Genomic DNA, 10,614 nt, shown 5'->3' on the forward strand with positions numbered 1-10,614 from the left:
GAGAGAGAGAGACAGGAAAGGATAGAGGGAGAGAGAGAGAGACAGGAAAGGATAGAGGGAGAGAGAGACAGGAAAGGATAGAGGGAGAGAGAGAGAGAGACAGGAAAGGATAGAGGGAGAGAGAGAGAGACAGGAAAGGATAGAGAGAGAGAGAGAGAGACAGGAAATGATAGAGGGAGAGGGAGAGAGACAGGAAAGGATAGAGGGAGAGAGAGACAGGAAAGGATAGAGGGAGAGGGAGAGAGACAGGAAAGGATAGAGGGAGAGAGAGAGAGACAGGAAAGGATAGAGGGAGAGGGAGAGAGAGACAGGAAAGGATAGAGGGAGAGAGAGAGAGACAGGAAAGGATAGAGGGAGAGAGAGACAGGAAAGGATAGAGGGAGAGGGAGAGAGACAGGAAAGGATAGAGGGAGAGAGAGAGAGACAGGAAAGGATAGAGGGGGAGGGAGAGAGACAGGAAAGGATAGAGGGAGAGAGAGACAGGAAAGGATAGAGGGAGAGAGAGAGAGACAGGAAAGGAGAGAGAGAGAGAGACAGGAAAGGATAGAGGGAGAGAGGGAGAGAGAGAGAGACAGGAAAGGATAGAGGGAGAGAGAGAGACAGGAAAGGATAGAGGGAGAGAGAGACAGGAAAGGATAGAGGGAGAGAGAGAGAGAGAGAGACAGGAAAGGATAGAGGGAGAGAGAGAGACAGGAAAGGATAGAGGGAGAGAGAGAGAGAGACAGGAAAGGATAGAGGGAGAGAGAGAGAGAGAGAGACAGGAAAGGATAGAGGGAGAGAGAGAGACAGGAAAGGATAGAGGGAGAGGGAGAGAGACAGGAAAGGATAGAGGGAGAGAGAGAGACAGGAAAGGATAGAGGGAGAGAGAGAGGGAGACAGGAAAGGATAGAGGGAGAGAGAGAGACAGGAAAGGATAGAGGGAGAGGGAGAGAGAGACAGGAAAGGATAGAGGGAGAGGGAGAGACAGGAAAGGATAGAGGGAGAGGGAGAGACAGGAAAGGATAGAGGGAGAGGGAGAGACAGGAAAGGATAGAGGGAGAGGGAGAGAGAGACAGGAAAGGATAGAGGAGAGGGAGAGACAGGAAAGGATAGAGGAGAGGGAGAGACAGGAAAGGATAGAGGGAGAGAGAGAGAGAGACAGGAAAGGATAGAGAGAGAGAGAGAGAGAGACAGGAAAGGATAGAGGGAGAGGGAGAGAGAGACAGGAAAGGATAGAGGAGAGGGAGAGACAGGAAAGGATAGAGGAGAGGGAGAGACAGGAAAGGATAGAGGGAGAGAGAGAGAGACAGGAAAGGATAGAGGGAGAGGGAGAGAGAGACAGGAAAGGATAGAGGAGAGGGAGAGACAGGAAAGGATAGAGGAGAGGGAGAGACAGGAAAGGATAGAGGGAGAGAGAGAGAGACAGGAAAGGATAGAGAGAGAGAGAGAGAGAGAGACAGGAAAGGATAGAGGGAGAGGGAGAGAGAGACAGGAAAGGATAGAGGAGAGGGAGAGAGAGACAGGAAAGGATAGAGGAGAGGGAGAGACAGGAAAGGATAGAGGGAGAGAGAGAGAGACAGGAAAGGATAGAGAGAGAGAGAGAGAGAGACAGGAAAGGATAGAGGGAGAGGGAGAGAGAGACAGGAAAGGATAGAGGGAGAGAGACAGGAAAGGATAGAGGGAGAGGGAGAGAGACAGGAAAGGATAGAGGGAGAGGGAGAGACAGGAAAGGATAGCGGGAGAGGGAGAGAGAGAGACAGGAAAGGAGAGAGGGAGAGATACAGGAAAGGACAGAGGGAGAGAGACAGGAAAGGATAGAGGGAGAGGGAGAGAGACAGTAAAGGATAGAGGGAGAGGGAGAGAGACAGGAAAGGATAGAGGGAGAGGGGGAGAGAGACAGGAAAGGATAGAGGGAGAGAGAGAGACAGGAAAGGATCGAGGGAGAGGGAGAGAGAGACAGGAAAGGATAGAGGGAGAGAGAGAGAGACAGGAAAGGATAGAGGGAGAGAGAGACAGGAAAGGAGAGAGGGAGAGGGGGAGAGAGACAGGAAAGGATAGAGGGAGATAGAGACAGGAAAGGATAGAGGGCGAGAGAGAGAGACAGGAAAGGATAGAGGGAGGGGGGAGAGACAGGTAAGGATAGAGGGAGAGAGAGAGAGAGACAGGAAAGGATAGAGGGAGAGGGAGAGAGACAGGAAAGGATAGAGGGAGATAGAGACAGGAAAGGATAGAGGGCGAGAGAGAGAGACAGGAAAGGATAGAGGGAGAGGGGGAGAGAGACAGGAAAGGATAGAGAGAGGGAGGAGAGACAGGAAAGGATAGAGGGAGAGATACAGGAAAGGATAGAGGGAGAGATACAGGAAAGGATAGAGGGAGAGAGAGAGACAGGAAAGGATAGAGGGAGAGGGAGAGACAGGAAAGGATAGAGGGAGATAGAGACAGGAAAGGATAGAGGGCGAGAGAGAGAGACAGGAAAGGATAGAGGGAGAGAGAGAGATACAGGAAAGGATAGAGGGAGGGAGAGATACAGGAAAGGATAGAGGGAGAGAGAGAGACAGGAAAGGATAGAGGGAGAGGGAGAGAGACAGGAAAGGATAGAGGGAGAGGGGGAGAGAGACAGGAAAGGATAGAGGGAGAGGGGGAGAGAGACAGGAAAGGATAGAGGGAGAGGGAGAGAGATACAGGAAAGGATAGAGGGAGAGGGAGAGAGAGACAGGAAAGGATAGAGAGAGAGAGGGAGAGAGAGACAGGAAAGGATAGAGGGAGAGAGAGAGACAGGAAAGGATGGAGGGAGGGGGGAGAGACAGGTAAGGATAGAGGGAGAGATACAGGAAAGGATAGAGGGAGATAGAGACAGGAAAGGATAGAGGGCGAGAGAGAGAGTCAGGAAAGGATAGAGGGAGAGAGAGAGACAGGAAAGGATAGAGGGAGAGAGAGAGAGACAGGAAAGGATAGAGGGAGAGACAGGAAAGGATAGAGGGAGGGAGAGACAGGAAAGGATAGAGGGAGAGAGAGACAGGAAAGGATAGAGGGGGAGAGAGAGACAGGAAAGGATGGAGGGAGAGAGAGAGAGAGAGACAGGAAAGGATAGAGGGAGAGGGAGAGAGACAGGAAAGGATAGAGGGAGAGGGAGAGAGACAGGAAAAGATAGAGGGAGAGAGAGACAGGAAAGGATAGATGGAGAGAGAGAGACAGGAAAGGATAGATGGGGAGAGAGAGAGACAGGAAAGGATAGAGGGAGAGAGAGAGAGACAGGAAAGGATAGAGGGAGAGAGAGATAGGAAAGGATAGAGGGAGAGGGAGAGAGAGACAGGAAAGGATAGAGGGAGAGGGAGAGACAGGAAAGGATAGAGGGAGGGGGGAGAGACAGGTAAGGATAGAGGGAGAGAGAGAGAGAGACAGGAAAGGATAGAGGGAGAGGGAGAGAGACAGGAAAGGATAGAGGGAGATAGAGACAGGAAAGGATAGAGGGCGAGAGAGAGAGACAGGAAAGGATAGAGGGAGAGGGGGAGAGAGACAGGAAAGGATAGAGGGAGGGAGGAGAGACAGGAAAGGATAGAGGGAGAGATACAGGAAAGGATAGAGGGAGAGATACAGGAAAGGATAGAGGGAGAGAGAGAGACAGGAAAGGATAGAGGGAGAGGGAGAGACAGGAAAGGATAGAGGGAGATAGAGACAGGAAAGGATAGAGGGCGAGAGAGAGAGACAGGAAAGGATAGAGGGAGAGAGAGAGATACAGGAAAGGATAGAGGGAGAGAGAGATACAGGAAAGGATAGAGGGAGAGAGAGAGACAGGAAAGGATAGAGGGAGAGGGAGAGAGACAGGAAAGGATAGAGGGAGAGGGGGAGAGAGACAGGAAAGGATAGAGGGAGAGGGGGAGAGAGACAGGAAAGGATAGAGGGAGAGGGAGAGAGATACAGGAAAGGATAGAGGGAGAGGGAGAGAGGGAGAGAGAGACAGGAAAGGATAGAGGGAGAGAGAGAGACAGGAAAGGATGGAGGGAGGGGGGAGAGACAGGTAAGGATAGAGGGAGAGATACAGGAAAGGATAGAGGGAGATAGAGACAGGAAAGGATAGAGGGCGAGAGAGAGAGTCAGGAAAGGATAGAGGGAGAGAGAGAGACAGGAAAGGATAGAGGGAGAGAGAGAGAGACAGGAAAGGATAGAGGGAGAGACAGGAAAGGATAGAGGGGGAGAGAGAGACAGGAAAGGATGGAGGGAGAGAGAGAGAGACAGGAAAGGATAGAGGGAGAGGGAGAGAGACAGGAAAAGATAGAGGGAGAGAGAGACAGGAAAGGATAGAGGGAGAGAGAGAGACAGGAAAGGATAGATGGGGAGAGAGAGAGACAGGAAAGGATAGAGGGAGAGAGAGAGAGACAGGAAAGGATAGAGGGAGAGAGAGATAGGAAAGTATAGAGGGAGAGGGAGAGAGAGACAGGAAAGGATAGAGGGAGAGGGAGAGACAGGAAAGGATAGAGGGAGAGGGAGAGAGAGACAGGAAAGGCTGGAGGGAGAGAGAGAGAGAGAGAGACAGGAAAGGATAGAGGGAGAGGGAGAGAGACAGGAAAGGATAGAGGGAGAGGGAGAGAGACAGGAAAAGATAGAGGGAGAGAGAGACAGGAAAGGATAGAGGGAGAGAGAGACAGGAAAGGATAGAGGGAGAGAGAGAGACAGGAAAGGATAGATGGGGAGAGAGAGAGACAGGAAAGGATAGAGGGAGAGAGAGAGAGACAGGAAAGGATAGAGGGAGAGAGAGAGTGAGAGGAAAGGATAGAGGGAGAGGGAGAGAGAGACAGGAAAGGATAGAGGGAGAGGGAGAGAGAGACAGGAAAGGATAGAGGGAGAGGGAGAGACAGGAAAGGATAGAGGGAGAGAGAGAGACAGGAAAGGATAGAGGGAGAGAGAGAGTGAGAGGAAAGGATAGAGGGAGAGGGAGATAGAAACTGGAAAGGATAGAGGGAGAGGGAGAGAGAGACAGGAAAGGGGAGAGGGAGAGAGAGACAGGAAAGGGGAGAGGGAGAGAGAGACAGGAATGGATAGAGGGAAAGGGAGAGACAGGAAAGAATAGAGGGAGAGAGAGAGACAGGAAAGGATAGAGGGAGAGGGAGAGACAGGAAAGGATAGAGAGAGACAGGAAAGGATAGAGGGAGAGGGGGAGAGAGACAGGAAAGGATAGAGGGAGAGAGAGAGACAGGAAAGGATAGAGAGAGAGAGACAGGAAAGGATAGAGGGAGAGGGAGAGAGACAGGAAAGGATAGAGGGAGAGGGAGAGAGACAGGAAAGGATAGAGGGAGAGGGAGAGACAGGAAAGGATAGAGGGAGAGAGAGAGAGACAGGAAAGGATAGAGGGAGAGAGAGAGAGAGACAAAAAGGATAGAGGGAGAGAGGGACAGGAAAGGATAGAGAGAGAGAGAGAGAGAGACAGGAAAGGATAGATGGAGAGAGAGAGAGACAGGAAAGGATAGAGGGAGAGGGAGAGACAGGAAAGGATAGAGGGAGACGGAGAGAGAGACAGGAAAGTATAGAGGGAGAGAGAGAGAGAGAGAGAGACAAAAAGGATAGAGGGAGAGAGGGACAGGAAAGGATAGAGAGAGAGAGAGAGAGAGACAGGAAAGGATAGATGGAGAGAGAGAGAGACAGGAAAGGATAGAGGGAGAGGGAGAGACAGGAAAGGATAGAGGGAGATGGAGAGAGAGACAGGAAAGTATAGAGGGAGAGAGAGAGAGAGAGAGAGACAGGAAAGGATAGAGGGAGAGAGACAGGAAAGGATAGAGGGAGAGAGAGAGAGAGACAGGAAAGGATAGAGGGAGAGAGAGAGACAGGAAAGGGTAGAGGGAGAGAGACAGGAAAGGATAGAGGGCGAGAGAGAGAGAGACAGAGAGAGAGGTAAATGGATAGAGGGATGGGTGACTGAGAGAGAGAGTGAGAGGGATACAGACAGAAAAGGAGAGACTGGGACGGACACAAAGTGGGAGGATAGAGAAAGGAAAAGATAGAGAGGGGGCTGATAGGCAGGGCAGCTCAGGCGGTGCTAATGGAGAATGTGCACATGGCGGACCCCCACTTCCCCCTCTTCCCATGGGCACTGAGCATGGGCTCCCTCAGCCAACAGTGACAGGAGCTGACGGGGGTGTACTCACCCCTGGGAGTAAACCCTGTGATCCTGGGTCAGGGTGACCTGCTCCCCACCCCGTCCCTTCCCCCCTGATGGTCAGGAATAAGGAGTAGCTCCCCACAGCAATGAGGGCCTGGACGGAGGGCAGTCAGCCATTTCAGTTCATCTCTGTCATGAGAACCCAGCAGCAGCAGCAGCACCACTCCCAATCTCCCCCCGCATCCCCCCCCCCGGCCCAGAGCTCCCTGATCACAGCTCTCTGTCTGTGTGAGAGAGAGAGAGAGGGAATGAGGAGGTTTGCCCACATCCCTCTGAAGGAGAAAGGATGAGCCATCAGTGGGAATCCACGTTGCCCCCCCCACCCTCCGGACATCCCTGAGGAACGGGACGTGGCTGTGCGAAGCGAGTTCTGGAAGATACCTGTGTGGTACCATCGGAGCGGAGCTCAGTCTGTCCGGCCCATCGGGTCTGCTTCCCCCCATTCGGTCGCGGCCAGTGGGTTTCTCGTCCCCAGCCTTCTCTCCGTAAAACCCCCCTTGATTCTTCCCCCCCTAACCCCCGACCATCAAAGAACGTGTCTATCTCCATCCTGAAAACGCTCAATGGCCCGACCTCCGCCGCCCCTCCGCAGCGAAGAATTCCACAGACTCACCACCCTCCGGCTGAAGAGGTTTCTCACCGTCTTCGTTATAGAAGGTCGTCCCTTCACTCTTAACATTGAAGGGCATACGCCAGGAGCGATAACGATGGCGAGCAGCGAGAAAGGTCGGAACGGACATCCTGACTGGTTAAAACATCGTTGTTTTATTTAGACTGACACGTGAGCTTGTAAAGTGCACCGCAGTTCTTCCAACGATTGATTGAGCAGATGGAGAAACCGGTAAAACTGGTGAATGGGACAAAAGTGGACAAACAGGAAGCTGGAAGGACACAGCATCCGGCCCCGCAGGGGCCAACCGCACCTCCCAGTTACCGCCCATTTCAATTCCCCTAACATCTCCCTTTCTGACATGACCATCCTCGGCCTCCTCCATTGCCAAAATGAACCACAGTGCAAATTGGAGGAACAACACCTCAGTCTTCCATCTGGACAGCCAACAGCCCAGAGGACTCATCAGTGAGTTCCCGATGAAGGACTTGTGCTCAAAACATCGACTCTCCTGCTCCTCAGATGCTGCCTGACTGGCTGTGCCTTTTCCAGCACCAACACAATTTCGACTCTGATCTCCAGCATCACTTTCTCAACGTTGAGTTCTCCAATTTCAAATAACGTCCCTTCCCATCCCCTGACTCCCTTCGCAGTCCGCCCCCATCTCTTCCACTCCTCCCTGCCACCAGCCGGATTCATTCTTCCTGTTGACCAACCAGGTCGTACCCTCGACCTGTCTTCACCAATCCCCAGGAGGAAGTGAGGTCTGCAGATGCTGGAGATCAGAGTTGAGATTGTGTTGCTGGGAAAGCACAGCTGGTCAGGCAGCATCCGAGGAGCAGGAGAAGCGACGTTTTGGGCATAAGCCCTTCACCAGGAATGAGGCCTGGAGGAAGAACGTCTCATATATCGCCTTGGGACCCAGCAACCACACGGGATAAATGTGGATTTCAACAGGTTCCTCATTTCCCCTCCCCCCACATTATCCCAGTCCCAAGCCTCCAACTCGACACTACCCTCCTGACCTGTCCATCACCCCCTCCCCCGATCTATCACCTTCTCTCTCACCTTCATTCACCTATCACTTTCTCAGCTGTCTTCCCCCTACCCCACCCTCCTCCCATTTATATCTCAGCCCCCGCCCACAAGCCTCATTCCTGACGAAGGGCTTTTCCTACTCCTCGGATGCTGCCTGACCTGTTGTGCTTCCCAGCACACACTCTTCACCTATCCCCCCCCCGCCCCATTATCTGCAGCTCCCCCCCACCCTCTGTCCTGAAGAAGGGTTACACCTGAAATATTGACTTCTGCACCTCCTGATGCTGCCTGGCTTGCTGTGTTCTTCCAGCCTCCTGCTTGTCTACTTTGGATTCCAACATCTGATGGGTTTTTTTATGTCTGGTGAATCGGAGTCATTTTGTTTACTTTGAAATGGTCTCCACGCTGACTAGTACGTTGACTTCCAAGTGTTCTTGTTGTGGGATTTACCCTCTGGGTGTTAATTTTGCAGTTTTATGAGCTCCTGGGTATGTTTTATAATGTTCTTGAGTGTAATTGTAATGTGTACCATTCTTTATGAGACTTGAGTTCTGTTTGTAATGTGAATACTGGATTGGGGGAAATGAAGGGGCTGAAAGGGTAAGTGAAGAGGCAACTGGGAAGAAGGACATAAATCTATGTGAGGCATTGGCGGGTGTAAAGGATTATGTTGGGTGTTGGATGGGGAAGAGCATGAGAAGTAATTAGAGGGTGTGAAGTAGGTGAGGATGAGAGTGGCCTGTCGGAAGAGTTAGGAGCCGCTAACAGCAATGACGAACTGTGTTGAAAGAGACTGTTCACTGAATACTCTGACGACCCAGATTAAGTTTAAAAAACATCACACAACACCAGGTTTATTTGGAAGTGCAAGCTCTTGGAATGCTGTTCCTTCATCAGGTAGCTAATGTGGCAGGATCATAGGACACAGAATTTACAGCAAAAGATCAGTGTCATATAACTGATGAGATATATTGAACAAACCTAGATTGCTGTTAAATCTTTAATCTTTTAGAATATGGATACAGGTTTTGATTCATTAGTGTGTAAATCCCAGAACTTCTTTCAATTGACATTCCCAAGATAACTTGGGGTTTTACTAAAAAAGGTGACCTCTCAGCTCAGACAATGCATTAAAGGTGTGAGGTTAGAGTCTGTCTGTCTTCCAACCTTGAGTCAAGACTGGTTCTATTTCCAAAGTAGGAATTTATAAAATGTCACATGGATTATTTTTACAAAATCTTGTTATCTCAGAAATGTTATTTGAAAGAAGTTCTGGGATTTACATATTAATGAATCAAAACTGGCATCCCCATTGTTGTGAAGATGTGGATATACTTTTAAGAAAGTTAAAAGCAGCAGAACTACCGGACCCGGCACCTGTGTATTCAAAAATGGTAACAATGAAACACTGGGTCTAACCACTTGATTAATTCATTGCTTGGAGACAAAAACAAATTTGAATTCGGCTGATTAGTTTAAACTACACTTGAAACATATCAAGATTGAACTGAGTACATTGTGTCATTGGCTTTTAAGATTGTCAATGTGATGTTCTGGAGTATAAGACTGGGGGGGGGGATTGAACAGTTGAGAGGAGATCTGCCACATCTCAGCATGTAAGAGACTGTTTGGAAGAAATCTCTCTCTTAAAAGTCCCTTTTCAATCAGTAACTTGTAATGCAGAAATTCCTAACAAGGAGAAAAGAAAATCTGAAGACAAGAACGTGCAACTTTCAGGTTTTGAGATAAGAATTGTTGTGGATGTAGGTTTACTCACTGAGCTGCAAGGTTCATTTCCAGACGTTTCATTACCCTACTAGGTAACATCTTCAATGGGCCTCAAACGAAGCAATGCTTAAAAATTCATGGTTTCTATTTATATATTTGGGTTTCTTTGGGTTGGTGATGTCTTTTCCTGTTGTGATGTCATTTCCTGTGGTGAAGTCACTTCCTGTTCCTTTTCTTGGGGGCGGTAGATAGGGTCTAACTCGATGTGTTTGTTGGAATGCCATGCTTCTAGGAATTCTCGTGCGTGTCTCTGTTTGGCTTGTCTGAGGATGGATGTATTGTCCCAGTTGAAGTGGTGTCCTTTCTCATCTGTATGTGAGGATACCAGTAAGAGAGGGTCATGTCTTTTTGTGGCTAGTTGGTGTTCATGTATCCTGGTGGCTAGTTTGTCCAATGTAGTGTTTGGTACAGTTCTTGTACGGTATTTTGTAAATTACATTAGTTTTGCTCGTTGCCTGTATAGGGTCTTTCAAGTTTGTTAGCTGCTGTTTTAATGTGTTGGTGGGTTTGTGGGCTACTATGATGCCAAGGGGTCTGAGTAGTCTGGCAGTCATTTCCGAGATGTCTTTGATGTAGGGGAGAGTGGCTAGGGTTTCCGGACGTGTTGTGACTGCTTGTTTGGGTTTGTTGCTGAGAAATCAGCGGACTGTGTTCATTGGGTACCTATTCTTTTTGTAACAGCTGCTCTTATTTTTTTGATGTATTTTAGGTGTTTGAGGCGATTTCCTCGAAGCAGCAATTACGGTTTCATATGCTGTTGCATTATCTTGGAACTTTGGAGGAAAAAAAAGTCCAAGCGGCAGCAGTTTTAAAAGGGAGAGGAACAGACAAAGAAAGCACATGGTGAAGTCAGTGCAGGAGAGAGAGAGAGAGAGAGAGAATCTACACTGCTAACTGACAGAGTTAGCAGTTACTGCCTTTGCTGTGGAATTCATGGATCGCTGGACATTGGAGTAAATCTGGGAAAATTAACAGTGAAATTCACAACTGATCTTGGAGGAACCGGTTTTGGAAAGTCACAGCACAGAAGCAGATAAGTGGATTT

The sequence above is a fragment of the Chiloscyllium plagiosum genome, unplaced genomic scaffold, assembly GCF_037043375.1.
Source record: "Chiloscyllium plagiosum isolate Xiang-an unplaced genomic scaffold, Cpla_swu_hap1 HiC_scaffold_41, whole genome shotgun sequence".
Lineage (NCBI taxonomy): Eukaryota > Metazoa > Chordata > Chondrichthyes > Orectolobiformes > Hemiscylliidae > Chiloscyllium > Chiloscyllium plagiosum.